This window comes from Microplitis demolitor, chromosome 6 (assembly GCF_026212275.2).
Source record: "Microplitis demolitor isolate Queensland-Clemson2020A chromosome 6, iyMicDemo2.1a, whole genome shotgun sequence".
NCBI lineage: Eukaryota > Metazoa > Arthropoda > Insecta > Hymenoptera > Braconidae > Microplitis > Microplitis demolitor.
Window position 1 is genome coordinate 22,374,237 of NC_068550.1, and position 17,055 is coordinate 22,391,291.

A 17,055-nucleotide genomic window follows, 5' to 3' on the forward strand; every position below is an offset into this window, starting at 1 on the left:
CGGTAACTGATTTTTCTTGCTGCGTAGCCATCGCTGTTTGATATTATTCTGGAAGGCCCCGCAGCCAGAGTGTTTTTAGAAATTGATCTGGAACCGAGGACCCTGCGTGCGCTTGTAGACGGCGTAGATATTGGGACGGTTTTTCATCCCCGATCTTCTCAGCCTCTAACAGCCTTCGCGTATTCTCTTCTTGGCTAATGCTCAGTCTTTTGATGAGTTGCTCTTTTAACTCGTCATACAGAGTGGCTGTTAGTGGTTTCAGAATTATGTCGCGCACCTCGGTCGCGTATTCCGCAGGTAACGTTGCTAACACGTTAACATATTGCATCTGTTTGTCGGTAACGCGGTTTCTCATAAATTGCGATTAGACCATCGCGAACCACATCTCCGGATCCATTGTTAATAGGATTTATTAATTACTCACTTCAACTAAATACTCGAACTGTTAACACGCGCACACAATGTTTACACCGTAACCCACCGTGAATCACCAGATATAAAATACACAGAGAAATATTAACACAATGTAACAATAAATATCGTAAAGACAAGGGGTCACCACTTTGGGAAGTAGGGGGTTACTGTACGTAAATGAACGTTGCTCGAGTTTAATAAAGATTTATTTAATATTAAAGTTACACGCGTGAACTAAGAAAATAGACGAGGAATTGACCGGCGAGGCTTATAGGTCGATAGGTCGAGAGGAACTGTCTTTTTCGAATATCATCCTTCGGGTCCTTCACTCTTTTAGAGAGGGGGGTACCGAGGGATAGTCTTCGTAGCAAAAAAATAGAGAAAATAGTATGTGCATCTAGTTGCCTGCACATGGGTAGTGGTCGTAGTAATAGGGGCTTACGTAGGTGCAAGTATAGGGATGCAAGCTGAGTACCAAGAGAGTTAGAGATAGAGAAAAAGGAAGGAGAGAAACAATTTTATTGAGATACTGGGTCCGGGTCGCTGGCCAGCCGACGACGGGCCCTAATCCTTTAATTGCTCTCAGTAAAAAATAGGTCATAAATATTGAGGATGTGAAAAGAAGATTTGGGAAAAACCCATAAGTCTCAGCCGACAACACTTACAAAATATTTATCTTAATCTTATAACAATTGCACACTTAAGTTCATGACATTCTTGCCGGCTGCAGATGCGAATTTTATTATATTGTCGGAATATTACAATAAACTAAAATTTCCCAAAATATTCTGCAGCGGACAAAAATATTCCCACTTTGTTTAGCGTCACCGCTTAAATTATAATCCCGTATAACTTATGGTGTTGCTTCACAGTTAGGCTCAAGTAAAAAGTTTTAAGTAATAAATGCTACCAATTACCAATCATAATAATTAATCCTAATGTTACTTAAATCGCTAAGTAAATAAATGTAAATACTAACAATAATTCTTTGATTCAATAATAATAATAAAAATAATTAAAATATGTTCAACTACCAGGAGTGGGTGGGAGGAATGACCCCCACAAAAGAAATATTAAACAAATGTTTAACATTAAAATCTGTCTCCTTTAAAGAGCACTACTTCCATTTCCTGCAAAGGAAAATAAAGGAATTTTGAAATTCTATATAAATAATTTTATCGAAGCACGTTCCACTAGGCCTAGTAAAGTCAATTTCTACCTTACTGATCCAACTGTCAACGTCATTAAAGTAAAGTTCACTTTTACTTTGTGCACTGCGTTTATACTTGTATTCATATAAATTTATATATGTATTTTTAGAGGTAGTTTAAGCAATTAGTTCATACCACGCAATTTTCGCTTGCCAGAGTTCTTACTATTGTTATATCCGACTATTATTTATTTAATTATTTTGGTTGCCTGGATTAGGCGTTCGGACTAAACAATGCAATTTTCGGCTCAAATGTTCAGTTCAAGCCTTAATTTGTTTATTTTGGGATACGTTTCGATGTGGACTTTCTTTTTATTTCTAATTCGGTTAAAATAGAGTTATCTTTAGAGATAGATGAATGTAAAAAATGCGCTAATCAATACATACGATTTTAACTTAACAGCACGGAGAAAAAAATATAGTAATTTTTACTAAAAAATATGGGTAAAAATTACTATATTTAGATTGTAATGTTGAACCGCTATTGAAAATATAGTAAATATTATTAATCACATTAGTATATTTTACTTATCGTGGTTAGTAATTTTTACAATACGGATAAAGGAATATTTACTATACTGCTTAGTAAAATATACATCTCAAATATGAAATAGTAAAAAACCTCATTAGTAATAATTGTAAGTCGTTTAGTAATTTTGAAAGTACGAATATTGGAATATTTACTATACTGTTTAGTAAAATATACATCCCAAATATGGAATAGTACAAAACCTGCTTAGGAATAATTGTAAATCGTTTAGTAATTTTTAAAGCACGAATATTGGAATATTTACTATACTCTTTAGTAAAATATACATCGCAAATATGGAATAGTACAAAACCTGCTTAGGAATAATTGCAATTAATAATTACAATAAGCTTCCGTAATTTGAAAAGTAAGAATTAAAATTAACTGATTGTAAAAAATAATATATTTATACGAATTATTAATAAATACATAATGCATTTTTTTATCTTAATACATGAATCTTTTCATACTTATAAACAAATATATATATGTGACTATTAAAAAGATTTATAAACAATTACATTTTTAAAGTATAATTAATTAATTTGAAATCATTGATTCGAGCATAGTTGACTGTACACTAGTTAACAATTTAGTGTTAACTAGATTTATAACTATTTATCTAATTTAAAAATTATTCATCATAAAAAATTCAGTGAGTCTATAAAGGATAAATAAATGATTCAATTTGCTATTATTGTTATAACAAAACATTTAATTTAAAAAGTTATTGTCATAGTACAATATGTTGTGTATTTGTAGGAAAAGACATTAATTATGATTATATATAATAATATAATAAGTATTAAGATGCTGTTAGATTCCAAAGGAGCGTCTTTAACCGGCAGTTCCATTTTCACTTTTTTTAATCACAAGCACATGCACATATATTTCACCTTCACTCAAATAATCACTATACAATTTTATAGGTTATGTTTCCTGAAGACAGGTTAACAGTACACACTATTCCAAAGCCGTTTGGGCAGAACTGAGTGAAGCGTACGCCGGGTTACAACGATATGGTTTCAACATAGTACAAAATTACTAAACGTTTAGTAATTTTTGTATACTATGTACTTAGTAGTATTTCTTATGCGCATAATAAAATTCATAATACACGTAGTAAATTTTATTTCATGAATAGTGTCACGATATTTAAATATCGTGGCAGTCTCACATTAGGTCGGTGAGCAACAGATGGCAGCACACGCTGCTCTCACGTCTCTACACTCATTAATTTTATGATTATTTTGTTTATATATATAAGATTTTATATTTATTATTACACTGCTTGGACTTAATTATTTCATTAGATGAAAACTGCGCTGAAATCAGCAAAAGAAAAAATTACTGATTATATTGAAGTTACAAGTATAATTATGAGGCTGGGAGATAATTATTCGTTTTATTTATATGCTTGTAATTATTGTGTTGGTCGGCGCATGCGCGGCGACGCAACAGTTGTCAGCAGCAAGTTATTCTAGTATAAATGAAACTTATAATTATTTTACATACATTATTAATTGGTTTGGCAATTTAATTTACTGTCAATGTCATAATATCACGGGTACTTGGGCAGTTGACGTCGGGAATTGGCAATGTTGCACAATTGACATCGGGTACGTCGTCGTTGGTAGTATTTGAAATTAAAATGCGACAGAGATATTGCTCCGATGGGTTAAACTGAGATGCCTATATAAAATATGGCCGGTCGAGGTGCCGGCATGAAAATCACGTGCTGCCATGGTCAGACGTGGATAAACTGTTGTACGAGCAGTGTGTGTGCCTGGTTGCTAAATTTTGTATTGCACATTTTGAGTTTTTTTTTTTCTGCTATTTATTTATTAAATAATTTCGGGCTATTGTTGCCAAGTTGCTCCGGTTATTGTGAAGGGGTATTTATTACACATTGTAATACCTAGAGTAGTATCGTCCATACGTGCCGAGTACACCAACGATCTGTAAGTACCTTTGCGTTAATTCATTGGCGTGTAGCATTGCATTCCCGCGTTGGTGGCCATTTGCAATCGCGTGAATATCACTTAGTTGATGAGATATTATTGTTATTAGTAGTAGATTCTGATTACAAGCATATGAATAAAATTAGTACTGATCGAGTCCAGTGGATGATGGAATTGTAATCACAATTAGTTATTATTATTTAAATAACGAATATTTATTGTGAAGAACTTGTTGTGTTAGTATTACTATTTTAAATCACGTGATTACCATCATACGCGACTGGGCTGCGATAGTTTGATATATGTATGTATGTATACAATACACAGCGCTGAGTATTAATGTTTTTTTTGAGTTATAAATTTTTAGTATGTTGATTATTATTTATGAATGATTATTGATAAAATTTATGAAATATTACTAATCTAAGCTAAGAAATATTAGTACTTTGCGTATCGATTACTAATAATTTGAGTTAGAAAGTATTAGTATCTGAGTATTATTTATAAATTATCATTGATTTGATTTGAATTGTTAGGTATTATTCAGCGGGATATTGCTTAAAAAATAATTATTATTTGGCGTATTATTTATTCCTAAACTGATTTATTAATTAGGATTTATTTGAATATTGGTTAAGAAGTATTATTAATTTGCGGATTAGTTATCATTAATTTGAGGTATTAATTATTGTTAATTTGAATCAGCATTATAGTTATTTTTGAGTTGAGTTAGCAAATAATTATTCTATTATTTGCGTTAATAATTAGTTTATTATCCGGGTCTATTTTCCTGTGCGAGTGAAATATTAAGTGTTATCAGGATTTTATTTTACAATACATTTATTGTTTATGAATTAATATTATTGTTTGAATTAATTTTATATGCGCATACTATTATTATTATTTTGTAAGTGCTTTATGATTTTTTGAACATTATTTATGTGAGTATGCGTTATATATTTAGCTGATTATTTAATTAATTAATGGACAATTAAAACAAATGGTCACCAACCCGGTTTCTTTTTTCATTTAAATTTTATTTATTTATTTATACTAGTGCTATCTTTTTCTTGCTATCCTTTTTCCTAAATCTGAAATCGCTATCCTGTCATTTTATTTTATTTTCATTTTTATCTTCTCCGTTGTGGTATTTTGAGTTGATTTTTTGTTCGTGGGGCACACGAACTGGCGCCCAATTAGGATTTCTAACCCAGCCTGAGCGGAGCAGCCAGTCCAGGGAGATTCAGGACATCTCCAGGTGGGACATTGGACTCGGGGTTTATTTTATTTTCCAGTTTCAGACCAACGGAGAGGCATAACGGCTATTGAGCGTTCCCCACACTCCGCCGTGGGTCGCGCGAAATAGAAGAGAACGTTATATGGCGCCCAACGTGGGGCGAGGGAGCCATTAAATCGTACGGGTCGATTTTATTTTGAATTTCAGGTCTAGGTGCGGAGAATTAGGTTACAAGATCAGATTTCGGGTTGTTTGTTACGATTGCTTGGTTATATTTTGTTTGTTATTTCACCAATTGGTCGACTTTTTGTATTCGTTATTTAAGTCGGTACTTTGTTTTAAAAAGAAAATGGATTCGTGGCGTCAAATTTGGGATGAATCCAGCGCATTGTTAGACGCGTGCAAGAGAATGCGTGGTGGTAATGGGGATGAGCCCCCAAACGGGCAACCAAACGCGGACCAGCAACCTGTACCTATCCCATTGGCAGCTGAGTTGGCATCGGTGGACAGACGTCCAGGAAACGAGACCCTAAATCTAGAGGACGTGGAAGACCACGATTGTGATGACACGCTTCCACCATCGGAGCTCACTTGGTTGATGGACCAACCACCGTCCAAACTCAAAATGCTGTTGGCCAGTTTTGGGTTATCGACATTTGGATCGCCACAAATATTGAGAAATCGATTGAATCGATACCACCAGAGGGCGTTAGGGGCTCTGAACGTAAGATGGAGTCCAGCAGTTGACGAGATTCCATCTGATTCCAATACAATTCCTGAATACGTGGATGTGCCAGCTCTTCGGGAATATCTGCGTAGCCGATGGTTGAACCACCACGGGTCAGATGAAGTCATTCGGGACCGGGTGAAGCGTCTGATGGACCGGGACGATGGCAAAGAAGCCTTATGGGACCCCTTGGTGGATGAACTGGTCCGGGAGTCAGCTGTGGGCCGTGAACGGGCCGAGGTGGCCATCCTGGAGAGAATTCGACCGCTGGGAAGCCAATTGGGAGTACCTGCAACGTCTGGGGCTCCAGTGGTGCCAGTGACAAGTGCACCAGCGGTCGCTGTAAGCTCAGAGTCGTCGCAACCTGGGCCAATGGATGCATTTGCGACTCATCGTGATATCGTGGAGGTATTACGGGTGTTCGAGAACAAAATCACGACGATGGTAGCCAATATGACCGTCGGAAACACCATGGCGACTGTGACACGGCCATTGGACCCATTCCGAGCATCATCACCAATCCGGAGTTGTGCTGTGACTACATTACCCTCCCACTTGAGCACCATTCACACAGCAGCTGGACCAATGGGAGGTCATGGAGCTGTCACGCGCACAGTAAATTCAAGTGGAACTCAGATGAGCACATTACCACCGGCATGCACTACATCCACGTCAAATGTGCATGTTAATTGGCCACCAGAGGCAAACCAGGGTCAGGGATCGACCCATCACCATCGCCAAAGGGGATCACAGCATCGTGACGACGATTCAGACTCCAGTGGGACTCAGTCATGGTCGTCAAACGATTCATATGCTAGTCAGAGGGCAGAACGACGGTCAAGATCGAGGTCACGAGGCCGTGACCGTGATTACGGGGCCATCGCGCGTAATTGGAAGCTGTCATTCGCTGGGGATGGCTCAATGACTGGGGATGAATTCCTGCGGCGATTATCAGTGCTCATGCGTAGTGCGGGTATTCGTCACGAAGATCGTTTGGCAGTCTTGCCGGAAGTATTCACTGGCGTGGCTGCAACCTGGTGCTCAGCCAATTTCGAACGGTGGACTCGATGGGAACAATTCAAGGATGAATTTCGAACCTGGTTCACTGGAGGAAGACGCCAGCGGGAAATCAAAGCCGATATCAGAGCTCGGAATCAGGGCGACAAGGAGTCAGCCAGAAATTATTTGATTTGTTTGCAAAGTCTGTACTCGAGACTACGGCATCCACCAGAGGAGTCGCGACAGGTTCGTCGTGCGTGCCAGGGACTACGTCCAGAGTACTGGGACCACTGCCCAGCTGGTAAGTTTGACACTTACCAGGCGTTGTTGTATGAGGCGACTCGTTTGGAGGAGAAATGGCGGGCTATGAAGACCAGACGAGCCCCACCACCACGGGAAGAAGCATTCGTTAAAGAATGCTCGTATGCATATGGCCCAAAACAACCCCGTGAACATAAAGGGTTGCTTCATGCCGTGGAAGCGCATGAATCTGTGAATGGCACTCAGCAACAGCCACCAGTGGAACAGGCCAAACTTGGAAAGGCCAAGAAACGTGAAAAACGTAAATTGGGACAAGACTTGGCCCCAGTGGGTATTACAGCCAGTACCAACACCCAAGCTGGATCAAAGGCACCTGTGGTGAGACAGAATCCCCCTCCAGCAGCGCCAGTGGTACCAGTCAGTGACAGTACCCCTAATACGTCAACATCACGTAACATGGGACGGTTGAACCCGCGTGTGCCATCATTCCGGCGTCCACGCTTCTGCTTCAACTGTGGTTCACTGCAGCATCTGAGTTACGACTGCCGTGAACCTCACCGTGATGTGTGTCCTCGATGTGGCACCGTGGGCAAGACTGCAGTAACTTGCCAGTGTCCACCGAGGTCGGTACAGCCAAAAAACGCCAATGCGAGCCGCCAATAGAGGGTGACGGTTCCCATAGCGTGGTAATCCCTCAACCGACAGTACAAACACAACGTATTCGGGTCAAGGTCGAGGTACACGCCAGCAGTCATCAGTCCAATGGAGGTTCTGCGCAAGAATTAGACGCGACAATGGACGTGTTGACGGATACGTTACATGCAGTACAGCCATCGTGGGATCGGGCGAGTTCACGAATCACCAGTGGGTTTTGGAGGTTCAAGACAGGGCGGGCTCGGCCAATGGTTACAATAAATGCTGCAGGAATGTCTCGCATTGCTATTATTGACACGGGTGCCAAGACTACAGCGTTTGGGTCATTTGCCAAGGAACTTATGGACTCAGGGTGTCCATATATGATGGAAGACACACCTACTAGATTTGGTATGGCCAATCATACCACCGATGTGAGTGGAGGTGTGATTGGACCGGTATTTAAATTGGATAATGTCGAAGAGGTGACATTTCCAATCCACTATATACCACGACTGGGGTTGCTAAATCTAATTGGTATGAATTTCATTGACCACTTCCAGATGCAATTGGACCTGCAACGTAACTTATGGCGGATACGCGATGGCGAGTGGCATGAGTTGAGTCGAGAAACGGCGGTTGGTGCCCGGAAATCACTGTGTGCGCTGCAAGAGCTGACTGGTGAGGAAACAAAACGGTTGCAACAGTTTATCGAACATCAGAAGAGTTTGATGGCACCAGGGTTGGGTTTGACGCATTTGGTGGAGCATGACATCAGGCTGAAAACACATAAACCGGTCAAACAACGGGTCTATCGGCGATCGCCAGTGGTGCTGGAAGCCATGCAAGAAATTGTGGATCAAATGGTAACTGAGGACATAATTGAACCAGCGGCGTCGTCCGAATGGCTAAGTCAACCGGTAATGGTAAAGCGACCCAATGGAAAGTACAGAATGTGTGTGGATTTCCGAGATGTTAATGCAGTGACCGAACGTGACACCTATCGGTCACCTCCAATACATGAAGTACTGGATGGCTGTGGTGAAGCCCATTACATTTCGACAATTGATATGAATTCTGCGTATTATCAGATCCTGCTGACTGAACAATGTCGGCCATATACAGCGTTCTGGGTACCTGGACGAGGCCTCTATCAGTACAAGAGGATGCCAATGGGGTTGTGTAATGCGCCGGCCACCTTCCAGCGGGGAATTGATCGTATCATCACCCCAGATCTAAAACCGTATGCTGCAGCGTACTTGGACGACATCATAGTGATCACTCCGACATTTGAAAAACATCTAGAGGTATTGGCAGAAGTCCTGAGGCGGATACGAGAGGCAGGGTTTACTTTAAATTTTGAGAAGAGCAAATTCTGCCAATCTCAAGCTCGATTTTTGGGTTTCTTGCTGGATAAGGATGGATTGAGGCCAGACCCAGAAAAAATCGAGCCAATTGTGAACTATCCGACACCAAAGACCGTGAGACAAGTTCGGCGATTTAATGGAATGATCAACTGGTATCATCGGCACCTGAAAAATGTTGCCTGCGTAGCTGGACCCCTATTCAGGTTAACACGCAAGAATACCCAATGGAGGTGGACTGAAGTTGAGGAAGCTTCATTCCAGGCATTGAAACAGGCCCTAGTAGAGGCACCAGTTTTGAGTACGCCTGACTATTCTTTGCCATTTGTGTTATACACCGACGCCAGTCAATCGGGATTGGGTGCAGTGCTGGTCCAACGGGAAGAGGACAAAGAACGATTGATTGCGTGTGCCAGCAAATCGTTAACTCCAGCGGAAGCCAACTACAGCACCACAGAAAAAGAGTGCCTGGCTGTGGTGTGGGCAGTGAGGAAATTTCGTCCATACCTGGAGGGCTACACATTCACGGTGGTGACAGATCATTCCAGTCTCCGGTGGTTGATGAATACACGGGACCCCACAGGAAAATTGGCCAGATGGGCCCTGGAATTGTCTGAATATGACATGCGCATTGAGTATCGCCGTGGGTCGGAACATGAGGCCCCAGATGCCTTATCCCGGCGATTCGAAGGAGATGAAAGCCCGATAGACGAGTTAGATGCCCTGGACGGTGATGCAGAGGATGATTGGTACGCGGAAAAGTGGCAAATGTTGGAAGCCGATCCAAACTCGATAGTGGGATATCGATTGGAAAATGGCCGAATGTATAAACAAGTGTCGGCACCAATGGAGAGTTTGATTGCTGAGGGTGAAGGAAGTTGGAAACTGGTAGTACCACCTACGGATAAATGGTGGGTATTGCAACAGGCTCATGACCACCCCCAATCAGGCCATTTGGGAATCCGGAAGACCCTGGATCGGACCAAAGCACGGTACTATTGGCCAGGTATGGCCAAGGATATTCGTCAGTACGTATCGGAGTGTGAAACATGTATTGAGGCTAAGCCGGTCCAACAGAAGCCGCTGGGATTGATGGAAACTCGCGCGCCACTGGAACCATGGGAAGTGGTGGCTGCAGATACCATGTCATTCACTCGGTCAAAATCGGGATTCGCCTATCTGATAATTTTCGAAGACTTGTATACACGCTGGATTGAATGTGTTCCAGTACGGGCAGCCAACGGAAAAACCGTGGCCCATGGGCTCAGACAAGCGGTCCTGAATCGATGGGGTACTCCAAAGGTGTTTTGGACAGATAACGGCCGAGAGTACGTAAACAAAGATGTGCAAGCCCTCGTGGAAGAGTGTGGGATACAACATATGACTACGCCACCGTATCATGCCCAAGCCAACCCAGTGGAGCGGGTCAATCGGAATATTAAGACCATGATCATGAGCTATTTGGAAGACGACCATCGGGAGTGGGATAAGCACATACACGAGTTTCAATTCGCTTATAACACGGCCAATCATGAAAGCTTGGGAGTGAGTCCAGCTTTCCTCAACTTTGGACGAGATCCGTGTCCGATGAGATGTTATGGGCACCATAATGATGCAGTTCAACTCAATGCTGATGTGGATCGATCAGCCTGGATAGAGCGCATGGATCGAATGGTGGATTTGAGAGATGTGGTCAACCAGAACATCCGTCGGGCTTCGGAACGATATGCCAAGTATTACAATAAAACTCGCCGAGTGGGGGTTTTTAGAGTCGGGGATCATGTGTATCGGCCAAACAAGGTGTTGTCCAAGAAGAGCGACCAAGTGGTTGGGAAGTTGGCTCCAAGGTTTGTCGGTCCATTGGTGGTTGATAAGGTGGTCACACCAGTGATTGTTGAATTGAAAACTCTTGAGGGTAACCCAGTAGGTCGTAATCATATAAAATTTCTGAAGTTGTTCAAGCGGGCTGAGAATGTGACTCAGGCGATCGAGGGTACATTCGCGTTGACGTTCATGAATTCAGTGTTGGTGGTCGCATGATGTCTCCCTTGGTCTATTCTAGTCTAAGTAGCTGCGGCTTCTACTGCTATTGCTTTCTTCTTTGTACTCGCTAATCTCTGCTATCTTCTGCTATCGCTTATGGGGTAATCTTGGCTAAGGAGCTGATAGGAATAATGAAAGGGGTTTTATTTCAGCAATGGCAGTATCCCAGGAATATATCCAGAGGAATCGTATTACCCCAGGGACCGCCGAATGGAAGGTGGAAGTGGAGGGGATTTTCCATCAGCAGGTGGCAGCATGGCAGCGACAATGGGCAACCCGCGTCGCCCCTGCAGGATGCGCGAGATGCTACTCGTGGGACCATTGCGCGCGTAGCTGCACGAACCCACCAGCGGAGTTACGACCGTTCTGTGATGAGTGTGTCTGGTTCTTCGATACGGACCGTTGCTATGGGCCCCACGGGAGAGTTCGGTTGGCAGTCCGAAACCGGTGCATGATCTGCTGCTGTGAGAAGATGGTAGACCGACGTTGCCGCAAGTGCCGCCGAACGGTATCAGAGCAGTTGTGGGAGCTGCCTCGTTTACCCAAGTTTACTTGGGACCCAGTGGTGATACGTACCTATCGACTCGACGAGTGGGATTCTCGGGCTCAATAACTCGCTAGAGAGTTGCGAGCAATATTGGAGCCGGGGCAGGCATTCTCATGAGGAGTTGAAGAGCGGAGCTCCAATAAACATTTATTCTTTTCTAGTTTCGCCATTTATCATTTATGTTTTCTGTTGGGCTAGTTGTCCGATTTATATTATTCTTTGATATTGTTTTACGCCGTAAGGTATACCCAGTTGCCACGCGTCATTGGATGTAGAGTAGTCAAATGTTAATTTTACATCTCCATTAAAGTGTCGGCCTATTTCATAAGTATGCATCATTTCATTTGTAATCACCTATTCCTAGTCCTTACCTCTGGCTGGAAGAAGACGGTAAGTGAGATGTTACCTCTGAGTTACTAAACACGCCAATGGATGTAGAGACTGCTGTTGTCTCGGCCAAAGGTCTTGCATAGGGCTAAGACCGGCCTGGTGGGGGGGTGTCACGATATTTAAATATCGTGGCAGTCTCACATTAGGTCGGTGAGCAACAGATGGCAGCACACGCTGCTCTCACGTCTCTACACTCATTAATTTTATGATTATTTTGTTTATATATATAAGATTTTATATTTATTATTACACTGCTTGGACTTAATTATTTCATTAGATGAAAACTGCGCTGAAATCAGCAAAAGAAAAAATTACTGATTATATTGAAGTTACAAGTATAATTATGAGGCTGGGAGATAATTATTCGTTTTATTTATATGCTTGTAATTATTGTGTTGGTCGGCGCATGCGCGGCGACGCAACAGTTGTCAGCAGCAAGTTATTCTAGTATAAATGAAACTTATAATTATTTTACATACATTATTAATTGGTTTGGCAATTTAATTTACTGTCAATGTCATAATATCACGGGTACTTGGGCAGTTGACGTCGGGAATTGGCAATGTTGCACAATTGACATCGGGTACGTCGTCGTTGGTAGTATTTGAAATTAAAATGCGACAGAGATATTGCTCCGATGGGTTAAACTGAGATGCCTATATAAAATATGGCCGGTCGAGGTGCCGGCATGAAAATCACGTGCTGCCATGGTCAGACGTGGATAAACTGTTGTACGAGCAGTGTGTGTGCCTGGTTGCTAAATTTTGTATTGCACATTTTGAGTTTTTTTTTTTCTGCTATTTATTTATTAAATAATTTCGGGCTATTGTTGCCAAGTTGCTCCGGTTATTGTGAAGGGGTATTTATTACACATTGTAATACCTAGAGTAGTATCGTCCATACGTGCCGAGTACACCAACGATCTGTAAGTACCTTTGCGTTAATTCATTGGCGTGTAGCATTGCATTCCCGCGTTGGTGGCCATTTGCAATCGCGTGAATATCACTTAGTTGATGAGATATTATTGTTATTAGTAGTAGATTCTGATTACAAGCATATGAATAAAATTAGTACTGATCGAGTCCAGTGGATGATGGAATTGTAATCACAATTAGTTATTATTATTTAAATAACGAATATTTATTGTGAAGAACTTGTTGTGTTAGTATTACTATTTTAAATCACGTGATTACCATCATACGCGACTGGGCTGCGATAGTTTGATATATGTATGTATGTATACAATACACAGCGCTGAGTATTAATGTTTTTTTTGAGTTATAAATTTTTAGTATGTTGATTATTATTTATGAATGATTATTGATAAAATTTATGAAATATTACTAATCTAAGCTAAGAAATATTAGTACTTTGCGTATCGATTACTAATAATTTGAGTTAGAAAGTATTAGTATCTGAGTATTATTTATAAATTATCATTGATTTGATTTGAATTGTTAGGTATTATTCAGCGGGATATTGCTTAAAAAATAATTATTATTTGGCGTATTATTTATTCCTAAACTGATTTATTAATTAGGATTTATTTGAATATTGGTTAAGAAGTATTATTAATTTGCGGATTAGTTATCATTAATTTGAGGTATTAATTATTGTTAATTTGAATCAGCATTATAGTTATTTTTGAGTTGAGTTAGCAAATAATTATTCTATTATTTGCGTTAATAATTAGTTTATTATCCGGGTCTATTTTCCTGTGCGAGTGAAATATTAAGTGTTATCAGGATTTTATTTTACAATACATTTATTGTTTATGAATTAATATTATTGTTTGAATTAATTTTATATGCGCATACTATTATTATTATTTTGTAAGTGCTTTATGATTTTTTGAACATTATTTATGTGAGTATGCGTTATATATTTAGCTGATTATTTAATTAATTAATGGACAATTAAAACAAATGGTCACCAACCCGGTTTCTTTTTTCATTTAAATTTTATTTATTTATTTATACTAGTGCTATCTTTTTCTTGCTATCCTTTTTCCTAAATCTGAAATCGCTATCCTGTCATTTTATTTTATTTTCATTTTTATCTTCTCCGTTGTGGTATTTTGAGTTGATTTTTTGTTCGTGGGGCACACGAACTGGCGCCCAATTAGGATTTCTAACCCAGCCTGAGCGGAGCAGCCAGTCCAGGGAGATTCAGGACATCTCCAGGTGGGACATTGGACTCGGGGTTTATTTTATTTTCCAGTTTCAGACCAACGGAGAGGCATAACGGCTATTGAGCGTTCCCCACACTCCGCCGTGGGTCGCGCGAAATAGAAGAGAACGTTATAATAGCAAAATTTATATTCCGTTCAATAATTTATCAAATCTCAGAAATGTAATATTTACTATATTGCTTTGTAAAATATACTTTCCGTTGTATTGTATTTATTAAAAATTGATGTAATAAAATTTACAACTCTGTTTAAAAAAAATTCAATCATGATAGTAAAAAATCTATTACGTATAGGAATTTTTAAAATCTGCATATTGTAATAATTACTGAACTGTAAATTTTACTAAACGTTTTGGAATAATTACAAAATGAAATGTATTTATTCATTTCTGTTAGTAAATTTTACTAAAATATTGTAATTATTACTATATTTTTGAGACTCGTTTTCTCCGTGAGCGTCCTTATTTTCTCTTAAATTTTTGAGGCTGGTTGGAAAAGTTGTTAAAATTGAAAAGAAAAGAGGTCAATTATAATGGCCTTACCTTTTGTACGGGCAGCGTTGGTATACGACATGAGAGTGCGGTTCTCTCGCTGTCTCTGTCTGAATTTGGTCTCTCTCTCTCTCTCTCTCTCTCATTACAGCCTGATTGCTAAGTTTGGCTGAGTTAGGCGCTAGACCACAGGGGATGATTCCGCGCAGCAGGTGACCGTAAATCGGTCATGTGCGCATAATTAGGTAGGGGTCATTGGAGGTTGGGGCCTAAGACGACTAGATAAAAGAGGATTCGAGCTCAAGAGATCGATTCGAGCTCAAGCGATCGATTCGAGCTCAAGCGATCGATTCGAGCTCAAGCGATCGACACTCAAGTTCAAGGATCGACTGAACATTCATTCAAGTTCAAGCGCTGGAACCAACTGCCACGCCTAAGAGTGTTCATTGTTTAAAATTAAATTAATTCTTGTGAATAATTATTTCTACAAACTGGTTTAGAAAACCACTCTCATTGTCGTGAAGTTTATCTGAGTGATTTGCCAAGTGTCCAGCCCGTCAGCAGTCCAGAAACCTGATTAGAATCCACGACGAAGGTCCAAGATGCAGCGACGTCCGATACCAACAGTACGTCGAACATAAAATCCAGATAAGATTTATAATAAAATTATTACTATTTATATCTCTCTCTTCAACGCGAATATAGCGTGAATAATTATTAGATTTTATTTTTCCCCGTGTCCATTAAATAATTACGTGTTAAATAAATTTACTTTATCGTTACTGGACACTTAATTCATTTCGAAAAGAAATTAAAAATATATAAAGGGAAATTTTTTACATATTTGGGGATTTGGTTAAATAAAATTTATTATATATAATAATTGAATTAGGTGTCTAAAAATTTACTTTCATCACCAGTGTCTTATAGAATAAGTTTAATTTCAGCCGCGTGTCCGGTCAAAACGAGTCGACCCATCTCTGAGATCTATTTCCCGCGTTCCAGAACCAACAATATAACAATTATAATTTATATTTATATTTAATAATTTATTATTAATTAATTATTTAATCGGGAAATTTTGTAACTGTGGTTCGTGGCTACTGGACACGAAGTAGCCAAGGCCCACCGTTATAATATAAATATATATATATGTATATATGTATATATATATATATATATATATATATATATATATATATATATATATTTATATTTTCCTTGAGATAGTTCCCGCGCTGTAGACCCTTGAATTGGCTGCTAGGTCTCGATGCAGGCAATCTCCGGATGAGGGTGGGGTGATGACTTACTACTTAACTTATTTTATGAATAATACATAAAATTTGTTGTCACTTATGTTCTTTTTTTCCTTTATTTTAAACTCCAGTTCTAATTTGGTAATAAAAACTCCTTTAATTTTCTTTGAAGAAAATAGAGCTAATACTCTTTAAAGGAATATTTTTATTATTTTAATCATTAAATAATTACACTCAAAATATAGCACAAAGTTCTACAATGATTATTACGTTTAGATTTGAATTTTATGGATATAATAATGCTCACAAATTTGAATTAACACTTAACTTAGCACTCACAACCAAAAACACATTTATCCTTTCGTAAATTTAATTCTTTTGATACGGAAACTTTTATTTATATAGAATTTCAAAATTCCTTTGTTTTCCTTTGCAGGAAATGAAAGTAGTGCTCTTTAAAGGAGACAGATTTTAATGTTAAACATTTGTTTAATATTTCTTTCTATTATACTCTTTTCCGAGATACGATTTAATAATTGCTCGATTTTTTAGCTAACTGATGCCCTAATGTGTATATACAGACATATAGCTGTATATATGTATACTTTGATATATTTTTCAGTGTTATAACTTTTTTTTCGCGATGCGATTTTTCTTTGTGATTTATTTTATTGATTTATAAAAGCGATTTTTATCGGTTTTATTAAATATGAGAATTAAGGATAATGCTGTACCTAGTTTGCGACTCTTGACTGAAAACTTTGAATTCAGCTGATAACCGAAATGCAAGCCTGTGCTCGGTA